Source organism: Epargyreus clarus, unplaced genomic scaffold (genome assembly GCF_041222505.1).
Source record: "Epargyreus clarus isolate Ecla_fem2 unplaced genomic scaffold, WU_Ecla_fem_2.2 ptg000008l, whole genome shotgun sequence".
NCBI lineage: Eukaryota > Metazoa > Arthropoda > Insecta > Lepidoptera > Hesperiidae > Epargyreus > Epargyreus clarus.
This window is the reverse complement of record NW_027332216.1, coordinates 9907377-9933787: the sequence shown is the minus strand read 5'-3', so window position 1 is coordinate 9933787 and position 26411 is coordinate 9907377. Positions and strand designations below refer to the sequence as shown.

The 26411-nt window shown below is 33.4% G+C and overlaps 1 protein-coding gene across 2 annotated transcripts in view; it reads right to left on the bottom strand.

The window, feature by feature from the left end:
- stg1 (stargazin-like protein) overlaps window positions 1-26411 on the bottom strand; it is a 106412-nt gene that overhangs the window by 64531 nt on the left and 15470 nt on the right. The window contains exon 1 of one of the 2 annotated variants that reach the window (XM_073075453.1): window positions 20481-20678. The exons of the other annotated variant lie outside the window; for it this stretch is intronic. The gene's annotated coding sequence lies outside the window, so the exon portion shown is untranslated. Of the gene's footprint in view, window positions 1-20480; window positions 20679-26411 lie in introns of those variants that run through there. 2 annotated transcript variants of the gene reach the window in all.

The window sequence follows — 26411 nt, the reverse complement described above, 5'->3', positions numbered from 1 at the left end:
TAGTATTTAGATTTTTCAAGCAGGTGTTAGATTTTTGAAGCAGGTGTTAAGTAATTGGATTACACAAATAAAATTATTTCGTTTATTAGTCCGTCTGATTTAAGGTAAAACTTATCAAAGTTTTCTTGAAATATCAATGTATATAAAATTTTAAGTTAAGCTCAAATTCGTATTTCTTTTTACACCTGTATTTTGATACTAAAGGTGCCACAAGAAACAGCAGTGTATGAAGGGATGGGTTCCACGTGTTTAGGGGCCGTAGTGAACATTTTCAGTGACACCGATAGTGCTCTCAAAACAAAGAAAACTAAAAGCTAGGACAGATTGTGATAGGAGACCAAATATGCCATACACATCTGCAAAAGCTTTGTGATAACCTAGAGCAAAGTCATTGGAAACTAACGTGATCCAACGTTTAGAAGTCAGGCTCTGAAGACCAAGTGTATATGTTTGCTACTGTCCTAAGAGACAATACAATAAAACATGATCACAACAGATCAAACGGTCACAGTAAAACTGTTCTTAACCCAACCGCCATCACCAAATAATAGCAATAATAAAACCCAAGGCAATCTCGCTTAAAGATTAAAATCCCATTTAAATACATTTACTTCGTAAGGACGCAGTAATTAACAAGCGTTTCGGAAGCAAAAGCAATCTTTCTAAAGAGCCTTTGGGGGAATACAATAAATCGTACATGTGACACCTCATTACGAACTCAATTACTTTGGTAATGGATGTATTAAGTTCGCAAAAATCGACGCGATTTGCTTACAAATGAGACCTTTGGTTTTGGTCTTAAATAATGATAAAAGAAATCAGAAATAAAAATTTTAAAATCTTCTGTTTTAGTTTTATCGGGCTTTTATAGATTATATTATATCGTAGGTTGTCTAACGGCTTCCGTTTAATTTTTAGTTATTTTAGTCCATGGATAGTAGCTACCATTAAATGAAAATTTTAATTTCAACGGTAATATACTGCATCTTATGAAGACTAAATTATAACGACCCATATAAGCATATCCCTACTCCCCGTTCAAATCAGAATCCAACATATAAAATATTTACAAAAATAACAGCACTACTTCCACACGCTCATTAAAAAAGAATTAATTAAAGCACAGACTTTAACTGAACAAAAATTTCCATTTAAATAGCTTTGACAAAACCATTAAAACATTCCGATTTCTTTTCGAGGAAATCGTGCAACAATAAAATTCTTTGTTCGCTCGGAATACCACTCGAAGTCAACTCTCATTTCGCGAAACATTTCCGTCACATCCTCAATGGAAAATCAACACGCACAAACAATACCAGCAAACGAGTAGCGACCGAATATCCTTAATGCGAAGTGCGCCAAATGGAAGCCATTGTTTTCGTTACAAAAAGCATCAAACACGGAACAACGTGGCGAATACAAAACGAAGTAAGCACTCAGTAGACTCCACCGAGAATACGATACGTCTCCATCACATTTCCATACATCCTAGCTTGCACTGCGTGACAAAATATTTCACTCAGACTACATTACGGAATCAATGGTGCTTGACACGGATATATATTTAACTCCACGGCATTTGCATCGACAACTAAAGTTAAAGGTTCAAAATGCATGAGAATTTGGTATCATTCTAACTTATCACCATAAAACTGTATCGGTCTAGTAGCACTGAATAAACGATTTCACAAAAAATGGGCAATGAAATCGTTATAAACACACGTCTTGTCATGGAATTATAGTTATTTAAGATACTATGAATAAGTATAAAACCATAAGTCTTGTGACCTTTCATATTAAAATTTCTTAAAACAATAAAAAATAGACAAAGGTCGGGTCTAATTTGATCCATCTTTTTCTCTTCTCGTCTCCTATTTTCTGATCTAATCTTATTTAATTGAAAAGATAACTGATATTTTATGATTTAGTGTAACAATTTTCACTTTCACTTGGACGAGGAAATAACATTTATAAAAACGTATACTTACTTATATAAAGGCCTATTTATATTTCCTTTCACACAAATCAAATATATTTCAATACTAAACGTTTCCAACTTATTCCTGGTGTCAATCTTTCGATTCTTAGCTGCGACCCGTTCATACAACTTGTCTACATCCGCCTTATACCAATCATTTGATCGATGAAAAGCGCTTGATGATATATTTTGATTGATGGAGCGTTTTTCCGGTCCACCCTTCTAAGTCGCGCCATACTTTCAATTTACCAAAGTGATTTCGGATATAATTAAATAGATGAGTATAAGAATGTCACAGTTATCTCTTGCCTTACTTACTCTTATTGTAATCTTAAGTTTTTTTTTTATATTTTGGAACATTATTGATTCAATTTATCATATGAAAAAAACTACATTAAAATTAATTTATTGATATAATATTTCAAGTTTATCTAAAACGTAACGGCCGTTAAGATAACATTATACCGATAAAGGAAATATGGTAAATGCGTTTGTAAGGCAGTAAATTCCTTGAATAAATGTTAATACACTCAATATGATTAAGTCATGACGTAGATTCGTATATTACATTTCTATAGTACCAAGAGTCCATGGTAAAGCTCGTATCAACATAATTTACATTCTACCATCCGCCCACACGAAGACCTAATAATATCCCTACAAAAAACCCTAACCTTAATACTCGAGAATCGAAAATTTTACTTGAAGGCCACAAATGTTTGTACGCTACAAATGGGAGCAAGATTTTTTTGTGAAATGAATGATGGACGATGGGCAGAGGATTAGCGATCCATTACGAAGCTTAGATGGACTGAAAAAATGTTCGTCACTAAACTCTATGGCGATAAACGAAAACGGTTTTTCATTATACATACTCTTCAGAAAGATATGACATATATGGGTGGGGAAATTGTGGTAAATTTGCTGTTAGTATGTATGAAAGTATTTCTGATATTGAGTGCCAAAAATGACAATTTAAAAAGCTCAAAGTCAATGCAATACGCTGTTCACATGTAACGGAGAATCTACAATCAAAGGTATACGAACGCCACAAAGGACAATCTTTCGCCAGATGGCGAATTGATCTTGTCACGGCACTAAGAAGTATTATTCGTGAAGAAGAAGTAAGTGGATAGACAAGGGTCGTCATCAGTGCCATGTTGATAAAATAAGATATCTAGCCAGCATTTAATTTGTAAACAATGACGATGATGATCGGTTCATTCTCCTGAGGACGGTTGACGATGTTGGGATGATGATAAATTTGCTATTTTGTTGATAAATAGGGAACCAAACTTGATCAACTTGCTAGGAAGGTATAGGATATTATCCTCTGAAGCCTTACCCATAGATATTGTAGGTCTAACATAAAATAAATACTTTGTCGACCCAATCAGAGTCTAATTCTATGTGGTATCTATTTGGTAACATCTCTTATCTGTCTTTTTTGTACCTCGACTTCTACTTCATAATATTATGTGAACTTAAAAGCATTTATATGTAAAATGTTTCTAAAATAAAAAGATAAAATCCAGTAAGATCGGCACAAATGGTTAAATTGTACGACATCTGAAATATAACACGGCTTACTCAGGAAAGAATGCTTACTGCAAACTGAAGCTCTCTGGCATGCCAAATACACTCATATTTCGTAATGTAATAAGCTTCTGGATGAAACTTAACTTATTTACTTTTAAGGTGGTAGAATCCTATGTGGTTAAACTCTGGCAGCACCACCGCGACACCTAATTCTGCTTAACTGGTTTAAGGGAGACATACTTTTCCGAGGCGTTCCAGCTCAGGTCCTCAGTTTTAGCCTTAAATAAGTTGCTATACTGGTATGGCGACATATTTAAGCCTAAAAGTAATAGAAAGTAGACCTGTAATAGAAAGTAAACTAAACCAAATAGAAAGTAATCAAAATCTTATTTGTTGGCGAAAATAATTATTTGCGAATGATAGAAAATGATGGAAATTTTATTTTATAAAATTTTATTTACAAGCATTAAGATTTTTAGAATACGAGTAAATAACTACTCACGCCAGTGCACAAAATTTTGATTACTTTTCGGTTTCCCCAATAATCAAATATTATAAAAATAATATACCACGTAAGCTTTAAAAGGTCAAAAATTTACGTACATTCTTAAAGAAATAAAATGTTTTTCTTTCGAACAGATTATTCATACATCATTGACAACTGCGAGTTTATATGATGACCATTGTATAGTCTGATTCATAATTAGGTGTCCAAAATGTAAACAAAGAAATGTCACTGTCAAAATTAGCAAGAAACAAAAACTTTAACAAACTCAACAAAAAATGAAATCTTCAACAACTATACACAATTTAACAAACGCGTTATGAAAACGAGAAAATATTCGAGTTCGATCACAATTAAGAAAATGAATAACATCAGCTACGAACTTAAAAATGACGGCATAAGAAATGTTTTGAATTCCAATTGTGTTACCATTATCACATTTTAATTTTCTACCATAAACTTTGTTTTTATTATTATTAATGTATGGAACGAAATTGAGGTAATATAAATATTGGAAAATGTGAATTGATCTTAATTTATTTAAATTATTATTTTATTATTGTCGTATTACTTTAATATCGTCAAAAATAACAAACTACCATTTCCAACGTATTTTCTTGATAGGTCAACACCTTTGTTTACATTTTAGACACCTAATTATGAATCAGACTATAGATGCTTTACTTTATTGATTCTGGTGAAATACACATACATTATACATGGGACGTGTAATGTGCATGACAGGATAAACACTAATTTTACTAAATTAAGTCAACAATACAGGTTATCCGGTTAAGTACTCTAGAGATAAGGAGTGAGTGTAGAGTATTTAATTTATTTAGAATAAAACTGTAGTCAGCATTTTGATGTAATTTAAAATCTTAATACTTTGAGAAACCATGATTTTTGTATACGAATTTGTTTTTTTATTTTGTATCGGAATTTACATAAGTGTTTATGTGGGTTTGATTTTACTTCATACCGTACCGTAACTACTACGTTTATTTTTGTTTTTTTTTTCGTATTACTGAATTATAGCGTATAAGTGCACAAAATCGTTAAATTGAATCCTTGTAGATTAACGGGCAGCTGTAAAACTATACTGCATTTTAGTGACCACAAGTTTTAAGTGTACAAACTCAAAGTTATGTTCTCTGCGGTTCCCCGTACAATAAATTTGTATTAAAACTTTTGGTTACGTGAACATAGCGCCCTGTAAGTTAACCTTATGACCATTTTGGTAGCAATTTAAGAGAACTGTTGTAAAGTATTATTTTAAGAGCTACATTTGTGCTGGTTTTAATAGTCAGCATTAACTTTATCATTTGCACAGATGCCACATCTGTTTTAGGTTTGTTTTGGTTTTGGTTTTGGTACCACAGGGTTTTGGGTTCATGAAAACAGTTTTTTTTAGATCTGGGTCTCTATATTTAAGCCTGTCTTTGTAAATATCTCAAGTACTAATTTAAGATCAGAATAAAATTATAATACGCTTGAGCAATGAATATTTGAATTTGATATAATTAATTGTTATTTAAGTAGTGAATATACATGTATGGTTAATACATCCGGCATAATTTGGACCTTCCAACAATTCCAACTGAAAAAAGTAGCCTATGCGTATGCTACATGTAATGTATTAATTAAACAAATAAGAATTTCCACTCCATATTTTCACGATATTTTTCCCGAAATATTGCACTCGTATTTCTTGTTTTTCCTTACATTGGATATCTTTGGTAGACATTCAAAGGGGAAGAAATGGGAATGGAACAGAAATAATGAATATTCACAAAGATTTAGTTTGCGTCGCTACTTGGCACCAAAATAAGCATTGTCTTAGATAAGATCGCATTGTCTATTCAAGTTCGTATTTCGCTTTAACTTCTATAAACAACGGTAAGCTATTCAATGTTTATGAAAATGTGTTACTAAGATACGTACACTAAACGTTGTAGAACAAGTATAGTTTAATTGGTTTTTATTCTATAGTAATAGCAGGCGAGAATGCAGTCCATCGGATGGTAAGTGACTACTGCCGCTTGAACATTTGTAATCAACACCAGATTATTTTCCTCCCTTAGGTCGGTCACAGATGAATGTCGATGTCGCTTCTCCTGAGTACTATGCTGGAATGTCTCGGAAAAGTATGCCTGTTTTACCCCGCCCTTTTAACCAGAACACAGCAGCGCTAACCAGTACTCTTATTAGGCAGACATAGGTGTGCGGTGGTGCCGCCGGAATGGAATTACACACGATTCTTTCACGTTCTAATACATCGCTACACCTATTATGGGATGAAGTTGTTCTTGCGTTTTAAGTGAAAGAATGTAAATTTTGGCAGGCTCACATAATGAGGCGATCATATTAGTCCTCAGGCACGTTGCAACGCATTTATGATCCACTTCTACTCTGCTTTATAATGAAGTTGGTTATCCATACGCGAAAGTAAACTCTTACCATCTTTTTAAAAACTCCAGTCTGAAAACAGCATATTTTATATATAAAACAGAAATCGGTACGGTTTGCACGGACGTTCATGCAGTATGTGGAATGAACTTCCACTTGAGATATTCCTGGAGTCCTCTGACATTGGGCTATTGAAAAAAATTTTAACAAAAAAATAAAACCGACTTCTATGTCACTACAAAGTAAAAAATAATTGAAATAAATGTTGGTTTAGTACATATTTCTGAAGTCGGCGCTCAATATATTTCGTTTGATAACAGCGTAAACAGCGTGTCCAATATGAGCGTTCCAAATGCCTAACTTGTATGGTTGAGGCAGGAGGCACTTCTGCATTACCAGTGTTGAAGAGTTGAAGGTCAAATTTTCCATCATATCATGTTAACTTAGATACTCAATGTTCATTTTAAGTTTCATGAGAATTGAGTGGGCAGAAGGAAGGTTGTCATAAAATATGTAAAAAGCAGGGGTAGTGATGATGAGTTCCACCCCATAACTTAAATTCTAATCATCAGAGCATACTAATGTTAAGGTAGGAAAGTACCGCAACAAAACTCCCTTTCATATGAAAATTAAAATTTCCCTTTCAAAAGAAAATTAAAATTGGTTAAGAAATACTCGACTTATTCAAGTTTATATGAAATCGGGTCTTTCCAATTTTCCGGGAAATTTGCCAAAAATTTTCAAATTTCCTCGAAATGGGACCCCCTGTGAAACTAGCCACATACAATGGTGTATGAATCATGTCGATCGGTCGCGGCATCGTGAAAAGATCGCCGAATAAACATAATATATATACGATCGATACGAGATATATATATATATACGATCGAATTGAGAAACCTCCTCCTTTTTTGAAGTCGGTTAAAAATAGGTGCAAAAAGAGTTCTCCGTCAAATCCGGCGACACATTGGCGACTGGTGTTGGAAATATCCATAATCAACTAATTTTCATCAGGTAGAACGTCTGCTTTGTTATTAGGTTCCACTACAAAAAAAGAGAAATAAATGTAGCGGTACTATCACCGCAGTAGAACCGCGAAGAGTTCTTTTCACCAATATAAGGTAGCTTAACGTACATACCACAGGTTTTACACTCCATAGCCATGAAGATAAGTTATCTGTTAACACAGAAAAAGTAATTCTCTTCAATCAGCCTCCAGATAATGTGTGAATAATGCGAGCGAGCGTGAGAACGGTAGACGTGAAATATTACATAATGCGTATTTTAGGGGCTTTGTCTCCCCCGCTCTTATTGGCCAAATTCCCAGTTTCATTTTTACTCACTACCTTACTCTTGTTTCACAACGCCAATAAATGGAGCCAATATTGGAGCCAATATTGGTGATCTATTTTTGAAAGGTGTGGTAAGAGAGAGACTTATTCGTTCCAACTTAATCCTTAACAGCAACGCATTTGTGATAATCTCATCTGGGGTTGGTAACAGGCGTCCATAGGCGGCAGTAGCCATTAACCATCAGAGGGGCAGCATGGTTGTTTGCTACTTTCATATTAAAAGAAATGTTTTTTTTTTTATAATATAGGAGTAGCAGACGAACATGCAGTCCACCTGATGGTAAGTGGCTACTGCAGAGCATGGACATATGTAATCATGATGATATTTCTGCTGTTATTAGGCAGAAATAGTTGTAGCTGGGGTGCCGCCTTAGTCGAAACACACTAAAACTTCTACCAAAGGTTATTTACATAAGGGTTCCACCTTCAAAATGTTAGCCTGGTCAATAAAAATGGAGACCAATTGTTGTCGTTAATCTTCAGTCTTCAGCCCACGTTAGTCCACTGCTGGATTAAGGCCTCTCCTAAGGCACGCCACTGAACCCGTTCTTCGACTCTTCGCATCTATCTACATCAAGCAGATCGTGGCGCAGATAGTCGCGCAATTCGTCGCGCCACCTTTGACGCTAATGTATGGACCAAGTTATGTATACTCAACATGTTTATAAGTAACGTAAGTATCCTTGTTTTTTTCCCCATATACATTAATTTTTCCATCCTGTTCTAACACGTTACAAGTTCACAACAGCGTTTATCGTTACATATTACATTACACATGTGTTGCAATTTGTTTAGGGTTTTATAAGGTCCGCGTTCTACTTTTTAAGATTACCTCATATTTGTCGGGTTACCCTTTTCAAGTTAATAAAGGAGTGTATTAGCATTATTTTTTACATTATTCTACAAGTCCTTTCTTTATGCCAGTTATTTTGTCTTTTAAGCTTACGAAAAAGAAGATATATTTCGGTATGCTGTTTTACCTATACTTCAAGGGTTAAGTAATGTTAGTACTTTAAGACTGTGGACTACACTTAACCTTAATAATTTCATATTGTGGACTAATGATAGGTATGAAAAAAAATATAGGTACAGGAACCTCTAGTTTTTATACACTTTACCCATATGTTAGAATATCTATCGAAAAAAATGCTATATACTCACTGAAATATCCGGTTACCTATTTCAATTTAGAAAATATTTTTAAACATAGGTCAAACTTAAGGACTACTTGACTTTTAGTACTGAAACATAAAAATATTATCATATCTATTAAATAATACGGGTTCATTCCAAAAGTGAAAATCAAATTAATATAAAATTCTGTGCAATAGACATAAGTTTCGCCCATCCTTATTAATTCGTAAAAGACAAGATATTTAATATTCCGTGCAATAACCTAAAATATTTTCAGATCCTTAATAAATTTACGTTGACTCGGTAGCCTAATTATTTTTAAGTAAACCGGTTGAAAGTAATGTCGCTCCTTGCTTACTAATTAAAATAATTGTATTACGGCGCCCACAGCGTAACAAGAAGGCCGCGTTTCGCTAATGTTAGTCAATTTTTAACAAGGACGAGATTAAAAGGCACTTTAGATAACTTAATTTTAACTTGTACATAAATTTAACTAATATTGTTTATTGTAACCTTGTTTTTATACGAGGTAGCAAACGAGCATGCAGTCCACCTGAAATACTGTAAGTGGCTACTGACGCCTATGTATATCTGTAATCAACGTCAGATGAGACTAGAATCCTAACTATGGGACTAAGTAGGAACGTCTTCTATAAATGTGTAGCGTTAAACCCTACTGTTACGCATGACGCCAAAAATTAAATAAATTTGCATTATTTATTTATATTTGTCCGCCATTTTGGATTTAGACTGACGTCAATAAGCTTAAGATTTCAGCTCAATCGGATCCCACGAAGCGGATCAAATTTAACTTGCATTGACGAGTTAGGTAAAATAGAAACTGAATCGCCATTATGGATTAGATTTAAGTAATTCGAATTTTGAATTTTTACGTAAACTGGTTGAAAGTAAGGTTGCTTCTTGCTTACTAATTAAAATAATTGTATTACGACGCCCACAGCGTAACAAGAAGGCCGCGTTTCGCTAATGTTAGTCAATTTTTAACAAGAACGAGATTAAAAGGCACTTTAGATAACTTAATTTTAACTTTATATTGTTTGTTGTAACATTATTTGACTTTTTTTTTTATACGAGTTAGCAAACAAGCATCCAGTCCACCTGATGGTAAGCGGCTACTGCCGCACGTGTATCTGTAATCAACCTCAGATAGGACTAGAATCCAAACTGAACTAAGAAGAAACGTCTTGTATAAGTACCATAAAGTATATCCAGTACCACATCCTTCAAACTAGAACACAGCAGCCATAAACCCTACTGTTACGCATGATATCATCCCTTGATGCCAAAAATGTATAATTACCTAGTTTATTTGTACTTGTACGCCATATTGGATTTAGAATAACGGCACAGAGCTTACCAGGCATTGTCTTTCAATCCAAACATATGTCAAATTTCAGTTTAATCACATTCCACGAAATGGATCAAATTTAACTTGCTTTGACACACGTTGGTTCGTTTACCAACAAAGCATGTTAGGTAGAATAGAAATTGAATCGCTATTATGGGTTACATTTAAATGTCTTCGGTATTTTGGGAAATGTAAGCTGGACAGATAGAAATGTATCTGAAATGCAATTTAAGAACAATTCCTTACATATTCAATTTAATTGTACAAAACTACTAAGTCTTTCACAAATCTCATTTCTGTGATAGAATCAGCGAACTCTTCTATACTTCTTTATATAAATAAAAATGATAGTATTTTTCATCGTATCCGAAAACTTCATGGTAATAAAAAAATATCACCAACAGTATGAAGGTCTCACATAAATTGTTTTTGTCGTTACAAATACACACGCACAATAAAATGATACCCTCACTACTGTTTCCAGGCATTCAAATAAAAATACGGGACAGGAAATAAGAGCACCAAAATATATGAAGAAAAGCGTTTAAATTACTAAAACTAAGAATGTGAATATTCTAAAATTTAATGCAAATTTATCATTTAACTTGTACTATTAATATAAGAATATTATCACGGCTCGCATGCACGGTAAACCGGCGGTACAAGCTGTTATAACTACAATAGTTATTAAAATTTGTCGAAAGACAAACTTTTTCAAGCAGTTTAAAGACAATCGACAGGCGTCGCCCGGTAATTCGTCACTTTCTTGACCACTACGCAATAAATCATCTTTTTGTTCCGGGGGTGCCTCAATTTTGGGGTACATAGTAGTGGAATATAAAAATAGTTTCATTAGTGTAACATTAATTTTAGCTATTTATTTATAAGGGCTTTATCATTACCTAAATTTACTACGTTTTAAATTTCCAAAATCTATTAACGACATACTAGCAACGAACGCAATGCGTGTGAGTAACGACCTCGTGACTACGCGATGGTCGCTCCATTCATTGCAATATTTAATTGGAATACATCACTATACGCTCCGCTCTTCAACATCAGTCACATTCGTTTGGCGCGTAGCGTCACGTGCGTATGGCAAGCTAACTGCGAGTATGACGATGGATAGCTTCGTTGAAAACGGGTTATGTACTCGTCATTCGCAACTGAAATACGTTATCGAATTACGTTAACCTATTTTACTTCTTGCAGTATTAATAGGAAAATGAAAATAATAAAAAGTTCGTGTGCTTTATACACACGTAATAATTTCTTATTACTTTTTTGGTAATTTAAAAAAGACGTCATGTCGTAGTGGGTGTAATCATTAAGTGTCATTTAAAAACGAGGTAATGGACTCGGAAAAGGATATAATGTGGAATATTTACATTTAATTATTTACAGTATTCTTAGAAAATATTGCTTTTGTTGGTTTCTATTGAATATATTCAAGCATTTAGCGTTCTAAATTCAAATATGTTTTATAATTAAATTTACTACTTGCTTTGTGTCTAATAATCAGGAATGTCCAACATCTTACAAGAACAGTTGGTAGCACTACCGCGTTCATGTGGACTGTAATAAATACAGATGAGGTGAGAGGGCGGGAAGGATAAGAGAAACACGTCACGCTCCACTCTTATCGCGAAAGTCTTATTTACGATTATTATAATATTTAATGTCCCTTAATACATATTAAATTATGTATATGCTTATTATTTTACTCACACCTTCAATATTGCTAGGATGTTTTTTTTTTGCCTTTTAGCACTTACTAAGTGCTGCTGTATTTTGGTTTATTAAATGATAATTAAATAGAGCTGTTCGTACGTCGATCTCAGTGGTAGTAATAAAGTGAGTGACTGCGAGAAGAATTTCTTTTCATTTGTGGTTGGCTTTAGATATCTACTTACAGGCGGCAGTACATATATTCTTCAATATTCATTTTCTATTTAGTAATAACTTTTGGATGAATACTTTCTACATTATGCATATGTATATAGTAGAAAGTAACTTTAATTTTAGGCTTAGTTCATCATTGTCTCATTTACAATATACAAGGAACTCTTAAGTAAAATATCATGCCTCCAGACCTAACGTTTTAAACCGTATCTTATTTATCAGTTCCAGTTTTATTAACTAAATTTATACGCCATTAATATATTTTCTACGCCATTCTTATATACTGACGCTACAATATTAAATGTACAACATTCCAAAGCCACTTCCAAAATAAATTAGCTAACCGTAAATTATATTGAAATTTCATTCATCTCGATACAAAGCCCTATCTGAATTCATGTAATGAGTGTTTAATAATTTCGGATATTACTCCCTCTGTATTGTGCCGTCAAGTTTGTAGCTTGTTCAAAGGTCCTTATTGTTATTAAAGGCCACTCATACTAAACGAGTCGAAATTATTACATTCATGAGGTTAACTCATTTTCTCATAAAACACATTTGTTTCTACATAAACACACACTTACATGTATTTTTACGCACACAAATATAATTGTTGAAAGGGTCATATAAAAGGGTCTGGCGACCGGAACATACAAAAATCTTGCCGCGACCTCTGCGTTTGGAATTTAATTAAATAAGGACAACAGTGAAGGTCCTGTAAACATTATTATCATAAATGGGATAATTCAGTTTGTGTGCTTATTAAATTTTTGAGAAAGTCCCCGATATGTTTTTGTTTTGTTGTTGTTTAAGGAAGGTGGTTACAAATAATTATAAAATAAACCAGTGTATGTATTGGATTCCTTCTTTATAATTAATCTTTTTTCATAACGACTATGACGTAGGTACCCAAAACGATGCCATGAACACATTAAAAAAGACCCTATCCACTCTCTCAGCTCCACATTATCATCGTTAACACATTATTGTCCCACTGCTGGGCATGGGTTTCTTCTCAGAATAAGAATGATTAGGCCATAGTCCACCGCGCTGGCAAAATATGTATTGGTAGACTTCACATAACTTAAATCGACTCTATAGACAAAATGTCAACTGTTTTCAGTTAGAAATACCTTCAGTCTAGCTGCAGCATCCATAACCAAGCAAGATACATAAAACTCATAAAAAATATTTGTTTTTTTTATAATATAAGAGTAGCAGACGAGCATGCAGTCCACCTGATGGTAAGTGGCTACTGCCGCCCATGGACATCTGTAATCAGATAGGATTAGATATTCCTACCTGAGGTCGGCCACAGATGCGCCGCTACCCCTGAGGACTAAGCTGGCGTACGCCTCGGAAAAGTCTGTCTCCCCTACCACACCCTTCAAACTGGAACACAGCAGCGCTTAACACTGCTGTTATTAGGTATAAAAAGGTGTGGCGGTGGTGCCGCCGGAGTCGAACCACAAAATGTTCTACCACCTTCAAAGCAGCTGCAGCATCCCTAAAAGTTACTTGACAATATTTTACCTAAATAAATATGTACGTCTACAAAGTGCGAACAATTATTTTGATAGGTACCTACTACAACGTGTGTAAAATTATTGTGTATCTAGAATATATGTACGTCTTGGTTAAAAAATGTATAATAAAGTTAAATATATATGAATCAAGTTTAAATAAACCATAACCAAGCAAAAACTCATAAAAAATATAAATAAAAAAAGACATAAAAGAAAATACTTCCACGAAAGGTATGTAGCAATTCTTTAGGAACACTCTATTTCGTTTGAACCAATTAAGAATTATAAAGCAATAAGTTTTCATCGTCAAATTTCGTTGTAAAGGAAAATATTTACGAAAAATATCAACTTGAGTTAAATATCTCAATGCCTGAGTTGATGAAAATACTCTCAATTGATGAAAATTTGTGTTACAAATTACATAATTCTACCAATTAAAATTGTTCAGTAGCTTGTCAAACATTTATTTAGGATTAATTTTGGGCTCTTATTAGTCATTAGAACTGTTTTATGTTAGGTCTTTAGATATTACGTAGATTTTAATCTCAAATTTCGTAGTCATTTTACTTGAAACCTTTAGAAAGCATTTTACTTATTATTTTATTCACATATATTTAGTCATATAAAACATTTAAAATATCTTGTATATAGAAGTGGAAATCCTTATTTGATTTCTTCTTCTTCTTAGTCGTTCCTTCATGGCTGAAGTTCGTGCCTGCTTTGGAAGTATTTTATGCAGGTGTGCTGCATATCCAGCCAGTGTGCTCGGTCGTCTGCTTTTCTAAAGCACTCCGTAACAAACATCTTGGTGAGGCCTTTGATCTGGTCAGACCACCTAGTTGGTGATCTTCCCCGAGGTCTTTTTTTTTATTTGATTTAACATACTTATTATAATTATAATTATACAATACCTATTATTATAATTTTATTAAATGACAACTTTTCCCATGAACATTTACTATCGGCCATATATGTGCGGCTATCCATAAGTTTGACCTTGCTGGAACGCCTCGTATAAGTATATTTTACCACACCCTTACGCTGTTTGTCCACTGCAACCGTCACCGAGCCGATACCGATAATTAATGACGGCGCTGAAGCGTACATACATTTACTGTAGACGCTTGTCCACCGCACGCCCGTTACCCGAGCACCGTTATCCGGCCGCCGATATTTCCAGTAGATCGGCGTGACCGCTAGATCGGCATCGAGACGTCGACGGGCCGATGTGCCGGCAATATAAAACACGTTGGAACTTGTCCATACACGGCTGCTACACGCGTGCCAGCAGGAACAAAATAAACCGCCGATGTCGGTCGCGGTGGACAAAGTATCGCCGTCACGACATATTAAAATCGGCCCCAAAATAATCTCGTTCTCGGTTCGGCTCGGTGACGGTGCGGTGGCTCGGTGACGGTGCCGGTGCTCGATGGACAATGGACAAATATACATTGGACAACCAAATATTTTAAAATTATTTAAAGGACTAAGAATTCCTTTATCCACCCATTTTATACCCATTAATACGTTTTGACCATTACTCTCAAAGACTTATAATTGGAAATCAGATCCGTTATTAAAATTTATTACTGGCAATAAAGAGAATCCTTAATTGGATAATGGAACCAAAATCCTTTAGAAAATAAACGATGATGATAATTTCAATAACAATCAGCAAATTTAACTTGAAATGGGTCTAAGAGGGCAAGTCGTGTCGAAATATTATGCTATGTTTGAACAATTTGTATGAACAAAATCTGGATAGTTTTACAAAAAACAAAATTTAATAATGGTATAATAGTTTAATCTCATTGAATTATTTAAAAAGTTGTATTATACCAAAAGAAAAACATTTTCTTCTGAGATATAGATGTCATAGCATTATCGTCAACTATTTACTGTCTCACTACGGGCCACGGGCCTTCTCTCAGAATGTGAATGGTTTAGTGCATAGTCCACTGCAAATTGGCGATGTCCACTAAGATCCAGTGCAAAAATCCATTGATGGATCTTTTTGCACTTTTTTGTCCACTTTAATCCATGATACAGTATATTGATAGAGGTTTGAAAACCTTATTCTGAGACCAAGTTTCAACCACTAAGCTATCACTGCCTTCTTCAAATAGTAATATGTAGCTCCTTATAACCTGTGGTCACGACTTTATCAACTGTTTTTGGGATTAGAGACAATCTTAAGTTTCATTCAGTAAGTTTCGTAAATATATGTTAAACATTTATCAAAGGGAGGGAGAGCCAAACATGTATTGATGACGACCCGCGTGGCGGAGCGGTCACCACACCGGTCTGACACGCAAAGGGTACCGCGTTCGATCCCCGGCCAGACAGATATCTAAATGATGAATTTAGATTTCTGTTCCTGAGTCTGGCTGTTTGTGTATTTGTCTATGTGTGTGTCCATGGCACCCACAACACAGGGAATTCTAGTGTGGGGCTGTGAGTGTAGAAAGTGTTTATTACAGATGCACGTGAGTTATGCGACGACTTATCCCAAGTATTGTAATAAACTAAACATACCACAGTAATGACTTATACAGATGACGAGTTATATTAGAAGCGTAGGACGTTTGTGTACCATCAAATGAATGAAAAAGTTTCGGATTCCCTCCCCATTCAAACAATAGAACCAACAAATAAATTGTAATATTTATTCCAAACAGTACAATCTGTGTTTGAAATAATATTTTTTTAGTAAAAGTCAAAGGTCAAACATTCTGCCCGGTCCCACATTAAGGTAATAAGCGATGGAGCTATAATTTAAAATATATAAAGTGGTCATCCGTTTCAATTCAGCATAATCTTATACCTATAATAATATTGATGAGCAATAAATGTAAGCAATATAAATTTAAACTCAGATACATTTCAATATGTAACAGATTCACCGGATTCACGATTCACTAATAGATTCTTCCCATATTAGTTTAAATATCAGATGGATATAATAATCACAAAGTCGGGTCTTAGGCCAATAGGCAATTCAACATTCATGAGACTATCTATTCCTCATTTACATAGTTACTAGCTGACCCGGCAAACGTTGTGTTGCCATATAAAAAAAATGTGAAGGATGAACAATCCTTATCACTTAGGGGTATGAAAAACAGATAGTAGCCGATTCTCAGACCTACTGAATATGCATATAAAATTAGGTGAAAATCGGTTAAGCCGTTTCGGAGGAGTACGGTAACTAACATTGTGACACGAGAATTTTATATATAAGATGTACACGGTATATGTTACAGATGTAATCTGTAATCGTAATAACATTTGCCAACTTTCTAGAACCGGTAGTCCTTCTGCTTTTATTATTATACAAAATCCTAATAAAAATTAACATAAATAATAATTATACATAGTTTAAAAACTAAAAACCACGCTAAAATCGCTCAAGGAAAATCGTTAATCCTGATTCCTGACGATCCTGATAAGTAGAATGGGATAAAATTATTAAAATCGTGTATTGTCATTGGTTCTTGATAACTGTTCAAAATTTTAAAGTAATCGGACTGTTCAAAGTGGATAAAAATCGAGCACAAAGATTCCGTTACATACATACATACTACCCAAGCAAATAAAAGCGTGGTAAAAAATATTTTGCCTGAGAAGCAAAATTGTAATATGATAAAACACTCATGTGGTAAGGAGGCTTTCGGTATTCGAAATATTTCAATACAGTGCAAGTATAGGACCGAGTGATATTCCACCAAACAAAGGGCTCCGGCTTGTTCTGTCCTTTGTGAACTTTGACCCTTAGCTGAGAGGCCGAATAATCTATTAGGAATCTTAGTAAATTGAAATTTGAATTCCTACTTAATCTCGAAATTGATATAGGTAATACGCGTTATACCATTTCTAGTATCTATGTGATAGGAAATGGTACTCGTATTTTTATTAAAATCACCTGCACATATTAATCACGCAATCAAATCTCGTACTATTACCACTCAAAAAGATATAGGCGTAGTGCCACTGTAATTGTAACATTGATTATTACATCTTAGAATGTTAATTTATTTCTGTAAATTTTATCTAACCGACCTCCCACGGAAGAGAGGTTATGTATTTCTAATGTCAAATACCTATTCACTATAAAGAGTTTTGCCATAAAAAGAAAACTATACAAACTCCTGAATATAAAAAAATATAGAAAAATGTACCTATATTTGTTCGACAATAATATAATTTTATATTGTTAGCATTATTTTTTTTATTTTTAATAACTCTCTTTTAAAAAGTATCTTAAGGAAAGTAAAATCTAATTTACAGCGAATGAAACCGCAAAAAATATTTAATATAATAAAACTGTACAGGCGAAATGCCATATTTATTTGTGCCATATTTATATTAAAAAGTTTATATTCAAGTCTCGATGTCCCTACGACCTTTGTTGCGTCTAAATTTTAATAAAACCAAAGTCACGCCTAAGCGTATCATAAATCAGATTAATATAATATTTTATTACATGTTTAATACTTGGATTTATTCACACATGTATTTTCGAGATCATAAAATTTATAATCATACATCTAGAGATCGAGATTATGATCTAAGTTTAATATTCAGATGTGTGACTGACCAAGGTTTAAACCCGGTACCCTCAGGTATGTAGTTAATCGAGTAAACTCACACGCTGTTACCATGATATTTCATGATTGCTTTGGTGATAACGTGTAATGTGATCAAATCTATATATTGTAACTCTAAGAAAAATCCTAATTACGAGTAAACGATTTACACCATAGTAAAGGCCTCCACTATCACGGGCACCGACGGCACGCTAATTACCTTAATAAGAACACTATAATATTATATTCATACTTAGAAATAACCAGGTGTCACCATATACGTCGTCAACCCGTTACTGTTCCACTGGTGGGCATGAGTCTCCTCTCCGAATGAAAAGGATTAGGCCATAGTCCAGCGCGCTGGCTAAGTGCGAATTGGTAGACTTCATACACCTTTAAGTTTTTTTAAAGAACTGCTCTCCTTCTTCATGATGTTTTCCTTTACCGTTAAAGCAAGTGATAATTGAAACCTCAGAGATGCTTGCCTAGGATTCGAACCTCGATCCGTCCACTTGAACGGCCATGTTTTAACCAGTGGGCAATAGGCATCACTACTACTCTCCGTACCTATACCTGAATCTACTCATAGCAACGTACGTAGGTGTAGCCATACATGAATATTTATATGATTTGGATCTATCGCTCCCTCAGTTGAGTCAACTCCATATGGTACAGTATCGGAACGCTAATACGACTAACATTAGGAGCCTATTTAGGTTCTACGTCGATAATGCCCCGTCATCAATGTCGAATTGGACTAAATTGGACGGCTTTGTGTGCTAGTGTGGTCTATTGACAACATATTTTGAGAATCAGGGGTATAGCAGAACTCGAATGGGGGTGCTATTATGTAGTAATAATTTGCCAAGTGCGATTCGATCTCGCCCGTGGAAGGTTCCGTACCACATGTTTTTTTTTAATTTTTATATTTGTTATCATTTCATATTTTTATATTTATATAAGGTGATCCTTTTAGGTTCAATAGATATACCGTAAAACGTAATATCTATATTTCGTAAAATGAACGGATAATTTTTTTAGGTTTTTTTTTTTATTTTTACTTCATTTTGTAAAAACCATAAATATGTAACTATAATAGTTCAAGAGATAGAGCCTGACAGCCAGAAAACAGAGACACATTAATAGAGTTCCGTTTTACCGGTTACAGAACCCTAAAAAGCATAAAATTAAAGACTTCATAAATTAGGACAGCTTACGTACCAATTAACTTTTAGTAAATAGTATGCTCAAAAAATACTATTTTTTGTACACTGTAATACTCTTTCGTTTTTAAATTCTATATCTAAATATTTCACTTCCCTGCTGAGGTGCTTGATTTGAATTCGTAATTGAGATTGAATAAAAATTGTGGTCATAAATTAATCATTTCCACATGAAAAGTCATTAAGCCAATATAAAAAGTTAATGAAAATATACATTTCTTTTTAAATATTAATCACACATTTTTTATAACTATACAATTTTCATTGTATCTTTAACAATATTATTTATTTAAATACAAAGGACAAGTTAACAATACAGAGTGCAATTATTCATAATTGACGTAAATACACTGAATAAAATAATTACTTTAATTAACTGTATTCTGAATCTTAATTAGCCTTAATTCTCGTACATATTCGTAATTAAATTTAATTAATGTTCTCTCGGGTTCCAGTTAATTTTTGATTAAATTTATTAATTGTAACAATATATATATTTCCACGAAGGTAAATTTTGATATAAATTACATATTCTATCTTAATTTGGAAATATTGTTAATCTAATCAAAATATATTTATTTTTCCGGCACCATATGTAATCAGATTTTTTTAAATAACTTATTCCGTGATAGAAAGTTCAAGTAAATTTACAAAAGTAATGATTTAAACTTACAAAAAATAGTTGAATTCGTAAATACTTTGCATTTAATCTTGTTTAATACTGCGTCATACTACAAACTGACACCCTTTGTAGCTTATCAGGCTTTAACAAACTGTCAGCTTAGTGTTTAATATAATTTTTAAAGTGAGCTTCTAAAATTAGCAACTGATATTTGAATACTATAAAATTAATATAGAGTTTATTATGCGCCTTAAATATGTGTAAGATGCTGTTCCTTAAAGTATAAAAAGACATTTATGTTTACATTAAAATATTAAAAAGTTACTTGTACTCACCATATAATAAATGTGAAACCAAAACTGCAAACAACTTTTAATCCGTGTGTGTTTCGCTCACTATCAATTCACCTAAATTCTCACTTGCGTAGTTAGTACGTAAAGAGTTTGTCCACTTTGTACGTCTGGCTTCTACGTATCGTAGACGTCCGAACCTCCCGCTACGGCGTAGCTGGCCACACGTGCGTCACCCGTAGCACGCTTGGTACACTGAAGTAATGTCGCTACGAAGGAAATCTCCGAACGTTTCCGATAACACCCGAACATAACCGAGAGGCTGTAAGTCGTGATTGATATCAAATGAAATGTGAGGAATGAGTAGTTCTAGTGAGGTTTTTGTTTTAGGGAATACTTTTTGTCGTGCCTACGCTCGTATATCTCACGAGGAATTCCTTCCTTTCTTTCCTCCTTCTTTTTCATTATATTACACAGTAACAGCTTATTGGCAACGTATGTATAATATGAGGTTTTTAATTGTTACTATTTCACATACAAATATTGCAAAATATTAGAGAAATTATCCCCGCATAAATTTTCACACTAAAACTAATATTGAATTTAAATGGGAGAATCGAGTAGATACTAGGTACAATGTATAATTCTTTCCGAATAATATTAAAATAAAAATTAAATACCTAACGTACTTTTGATATTTTTTTGTTTATTATAGAAATATTTATTTTTAATACCGAATGATGAACAGATATAATAATATACAAACACTGACATAACTAAAAAACAAAGTTACTTAATAACTAATAATAACCCTTCAAACTCAGGTGATGGTGACATAATAACAAATATCTTCTCTATTAAGGGCCGCCCGATTTGCACATATTGAATTTATTGTCTATACAAGGGTTCTGCACCCGCTTAGAAGAGCTTAAGGGATTAAATCCTTTAGTTGATACGTTTTCACTTAGATTGCGAAATTCGAGGGATTGCGTAGTATCCTTGTTAAGCCCTACAATCAAGTACGGGGACCCGAAATCTTTTCCAAAGAATTTTAAAGAAAATGAAGCTTTTTTGCGGTTGCAAAGTGTTTGCAAAGTTGGGAATCTTATAGGATATCAGTAAAATATATTACCTAAAGGTGGTAGAACCCTTTGTGGTTCGACTCCGGCGGCACCACCGTCACACCTATTTCTACCTAATAACAGCAGTGTTAAGCGCTGCTGTGTTCCGGTTTGAAGGGTGTGGTAAGGGAGACAGACTATTCCGAGGCGTTCCAGCTTAGTCCTCAGGGGTAGCGGCGCATCTGTGGCCGACCTCAGGTAGGAATATCCAATCCTATCTGGGGTTGATTACAGATGTCCATGGGCGGCAGTAGCCACTTACCATCAGGTGGACTGCATGCTCGTCTGCTACTCTTATATTATAAAAAAAAAAAAAAAAAACCCTTATAAAAGATATGTTACACTTATATAATATCAGTAAGACACTTTTCAACATAAGTGTAATGACATCTTATAAAAGTTCTTACATCTCCGTATACTTACTTATTTTCAGTAACCAAAAAGTGCAAAGAGGAAAAATATTTGTTCAAGATTAGATCAGCAAACGAACATGCAGTCTATCTGATGGTTAGTGGCCATTGCAGCCAATAGATATCTGTAATCAATTTCATATCGAACAAGGCTTTTTTCAAGTCGATGATAAGATTAAGCTGCAATTTATACCCTTCACGGAAACATAATGCTTCACGCGAATATTATTTCATACTTATTGTAAATCTTACCTGTTGTTATCATTGAAGATCATACTTGTGTGCAATAGAAGTTAAGGTACCTATGAATTGTGATTTACACCTTTTGAAAAAAAGTCTAAACATTTACGCGATCTTTTCAAACGCGAAATGTTTCACAATATTGCACAATAGGAATACTGCAAATATCAATGAACAGCGCGACAGTAACGTCCATATCAATTATATTTTACAAAAAATCCATGCAAATAAAGTCACATTTTTGACATATTTCGGAATAAAAGAACAAAAAGATTTTAAAATTTGATTGCAGTGAAACGCTATGCGGTTTAAAAAAGAAAATGAAATAACAGCGTTCTAAGCGTAGCGTGTAGTAGAACGTATTAGTTGAAATGGGTCATAACTTTTGTAGGAACTAACCGTCGTTTAATCCAATATGGAATAGAAATTTGTAGGGTTTATTACAATTTCAAAAATCATATAGATACACAGTGATAAATAAACAAACAAAAAACTTAATAGAAATTTAGAACTCTAGTTGGTACGGCTGGTATTCACGACCATTTAAAAAAATAGTCTCAGAAGTCGTTAACTCGAGTTGGAAAGAGAAGAAAAATCTCTATTTCTTATTTATTTAATAACATCGGTATTATAGAGATATACGTAATCTGACTTTTTATTTACCACAATCATATCTCAATAAAAAATAGAATTAGAAAAAATATAGAATTAATGCTAATAAGGAATATCTACTGTACATGTAGTGAGGTTGCAGGTTCTTATGTACTGAGAGGCGTCTTTATAGTTTGATGTCTTTATTGTAACTAACTTAATATTACTCTAACACTATCTTATATTATAACGCCTTAGCTCCACACTACACCACCGGGGCTTATTTAAAAAAATAAAATTTAACTAAAAATTTATATTTTTTTTAAACATATTATTTTAATGAAGTATTTTATTCGGTAGGTGCATTGTGTGCTAAGACCTAGTTACTTAGTTCTTAAAAATACACATAACTAAACATAAGTAAAAGAAAAGATGAATTTAATATTATATAAACTAAAATTATTATCTAAAAACTACACATAAACTTATTTTTCATCTTATATTATATAAATCTTAGTCATTTTATATATTTACGTACGTACGCATGTCATATCCAGTTAATTTGTCTTCATTTCCGTGTCATGTACCTAAAAGTACATAAATACATTTCCTTGAACAAACCATGTGGCCTATAGTTTATTCAAAAGAAAATGTCAGTCATAATCATGAATTATTATAGTCATTGTACACAATTATACTTTAACTTATATATTTTCTTGACATTACTTATTTTATTTCCACCTAATGTGAGCTTACATTTATTTCCATCAGCTCCTACTTATTATCATTTTCATTTAAACCCTTTAATTTTTATTTTATATTTTTATACATTTTACGTATTCATCATTTATATAACTTTGGGTTTAATATGCCATTTCTTTCACAAAGACGTCTCGCGTGCATCATGATCAAGATAACGGTCATTCTTTCCTTCATTTTTTTTTAATAACATTCAAATGTATATTCTTTCGATCCATTTCTTTCACGTATACGACTCGCGTAACTACATGATCAAGATAATGGTCTCATATTCTTTTCTTTAATATACAACATCTCATTTTTACTCCTTTCATAATAATTCTTAAGATCCTACTCTTGTATACCGATGACTGCAGATCATACAGCATAATCAAGATATATTTTATTCAAATTCAGATTACAACCATAATACTTTCAATGTTCTTATCCAATAACAACATACAAAATATTTCGTCTGTATGTTAGATATCTTCTTAACTCTCGGGGGATCAATCCCGATCATTACTAAAAATACTAACTTACAGATGAAATCCATACAAAATTTCCATACAACATTCCTTTTCTTCTTAACATTTACATTGCTATCGACTTTCAAACTAATTGTGTTCCATGTTTTAATAAAAACATTCTCATATTATCATTAAATAATCAATTCCCAGGCAAGACATCATCATTCTTTCAATTCTAAAAATTTAACATAAGCCACAATACAAATTAGATTTAGATGACAATCTTATACAATGTAATTAGAAGCGGCGTCGGTATTGCATCATCTATGCCGGCGGTCGGCAACGCGCGACCCACGGGCCGCATGCGGCCCGCGTACGTCTTACTTGCGGCCCGTGAATGTTTTGTAAATAAGTCTTAATAATATCAAAATAAATGCATGAACGAACCGCAAATAATCCTATATAGTCAATCGTGTGTAACGCGCTTCGCTCGGCTCGCGGATTAACAATAAATGACCGAGTAGTAGTAATTTTGTAATTTTAATTTCCATTTAAATTCAATCATCTCCAATCATCCAATCATTCATTTAAATGAATTACATTAAGTGTACTAATTAAATTCTGTATGTTTTAATAATTTGAAGAGCATTTTAATTTTTTCAATGGTATTTGATGAATTATACAGGTATATTCGGCTTCTGGGGTTGCGGTTGGGGTTCAAGTGCGGCCCGCCTTTAGTTTATTTTGCCACTGAGTGGCCCTTGCCTGTTCAAAGGTTGCCGACCGCTGATCTATGCAATCCGAATCGAAGAACATTCCGTTCCCGTAAAGGATGTAACGCGAATCGCGACACGTTTTCGGTACTCAGCATAATTAAACAATGCAACTGAAACTAGTGTTGCTACCTGGTTTTACTTTAACATTAATATTTCATTAAAATTATATTATGACTCCGATTTTAGTACTTACATGGATTTCTGTTAACCATTAGATTAATTCAATTAAAATTGTTATTAAAGGAATAATAATTACATTATTATATTATTAACTTGAGATAATTTTTTATAGATAAATAATTGTCTAATAGCTGATTTAAACATTTGACTTTAAAACATTACAAAAACAATATTGGCTACTGAAACTACATTAAATAACAAATTTGTAGAAAAATGTAAAAAAAATATACAAACAGACTATAGTCATAAATTTTCTTATATCAAATTTAAAACGAATCTTTATACGAACTACATACATTTCAAAGTAATAGTTACATACCAGATTATTTTTTGAATTACAACAAGGTGTCTGCTGACTGAGTTGGGATGTCCACGGGAGGGTGGGACGACTCGTCTTCTTCGATGATGGGCCATGATGATGACAGGTCATGGTCCGCTAACTCGTTGCCGATGTTATTTGCCGTGAATTGATGATGTCCTCTTGCACGATTGATTAGTTTCTTATTTGGTCATTAAGATGTTCTTATCGTCTTCATCTTCGTCTTCTTGTGTTGGTTACATTTTCTGTCTTCAAATCCACTTCTGTTTCACATTTTCTTTACGTCTATATTTTAATATTTTCTTCTTCTCTTCGATTTGGTAGTTATTTGTATTTAGTTCCTATCTTATCCATTATTTTTTTCAAATCCTGTATCTTCTTATAAATTTCTTCTATATTCATTACTCTATATATCTTCTTATTTTTCTATCTAATCTTCCCAGTACTTTTTCATATTTCTTCTCCAATCTTCATTTTCAATTCTTCTGTTTCTGTTATTTATTTTCCATTTCGAACGCCTCCCGGTGCGCGTGCAACGTGGCAGCGCCACACGCGCACCGGCCGGGCAGGGTCGCCATGTAGTGAGGTTGCAGGTTCTTATGTACTGAGAGGCGTCTTTATAGTTTGATGTCTTTATTGTAACTAACTTAATATTACTCTAACACTATCTTATATTATAACGCCTTAGCTCCACACTACATACACTTTATTTAATAAAATGTGTCCTATAGTCATAAATATTCAAAATATTTAAAATTTATACGTCACGAAAAATTTAAAACTACATAACGGTTACCTATTAATATTCCAATAGATATCGAAGATATCGTCCAATAGCGTTACAATTAAAGTAACGGGTGGCCAGAATGAGGGGAATCATTTGGAATGGTTTCCGTGTCATTAGTGTTCATTAGATAGTGTCCAATAATAGCATAACGGAACTAGGGATGACGATTATTTAAAAAAAATCGATTCTTCAATCGATTCGAATCGAAGTGTAATAAATCGATTTACAAAAATATCGAGGCCCAAAAAATGGGATCTTCAAAAATCGATCTTTGATCTTCGATCGAAAAGGGCGAAGATAACGAAAAAAGGTCAACAAAAAATGTCTATAAAACATTCAACCAA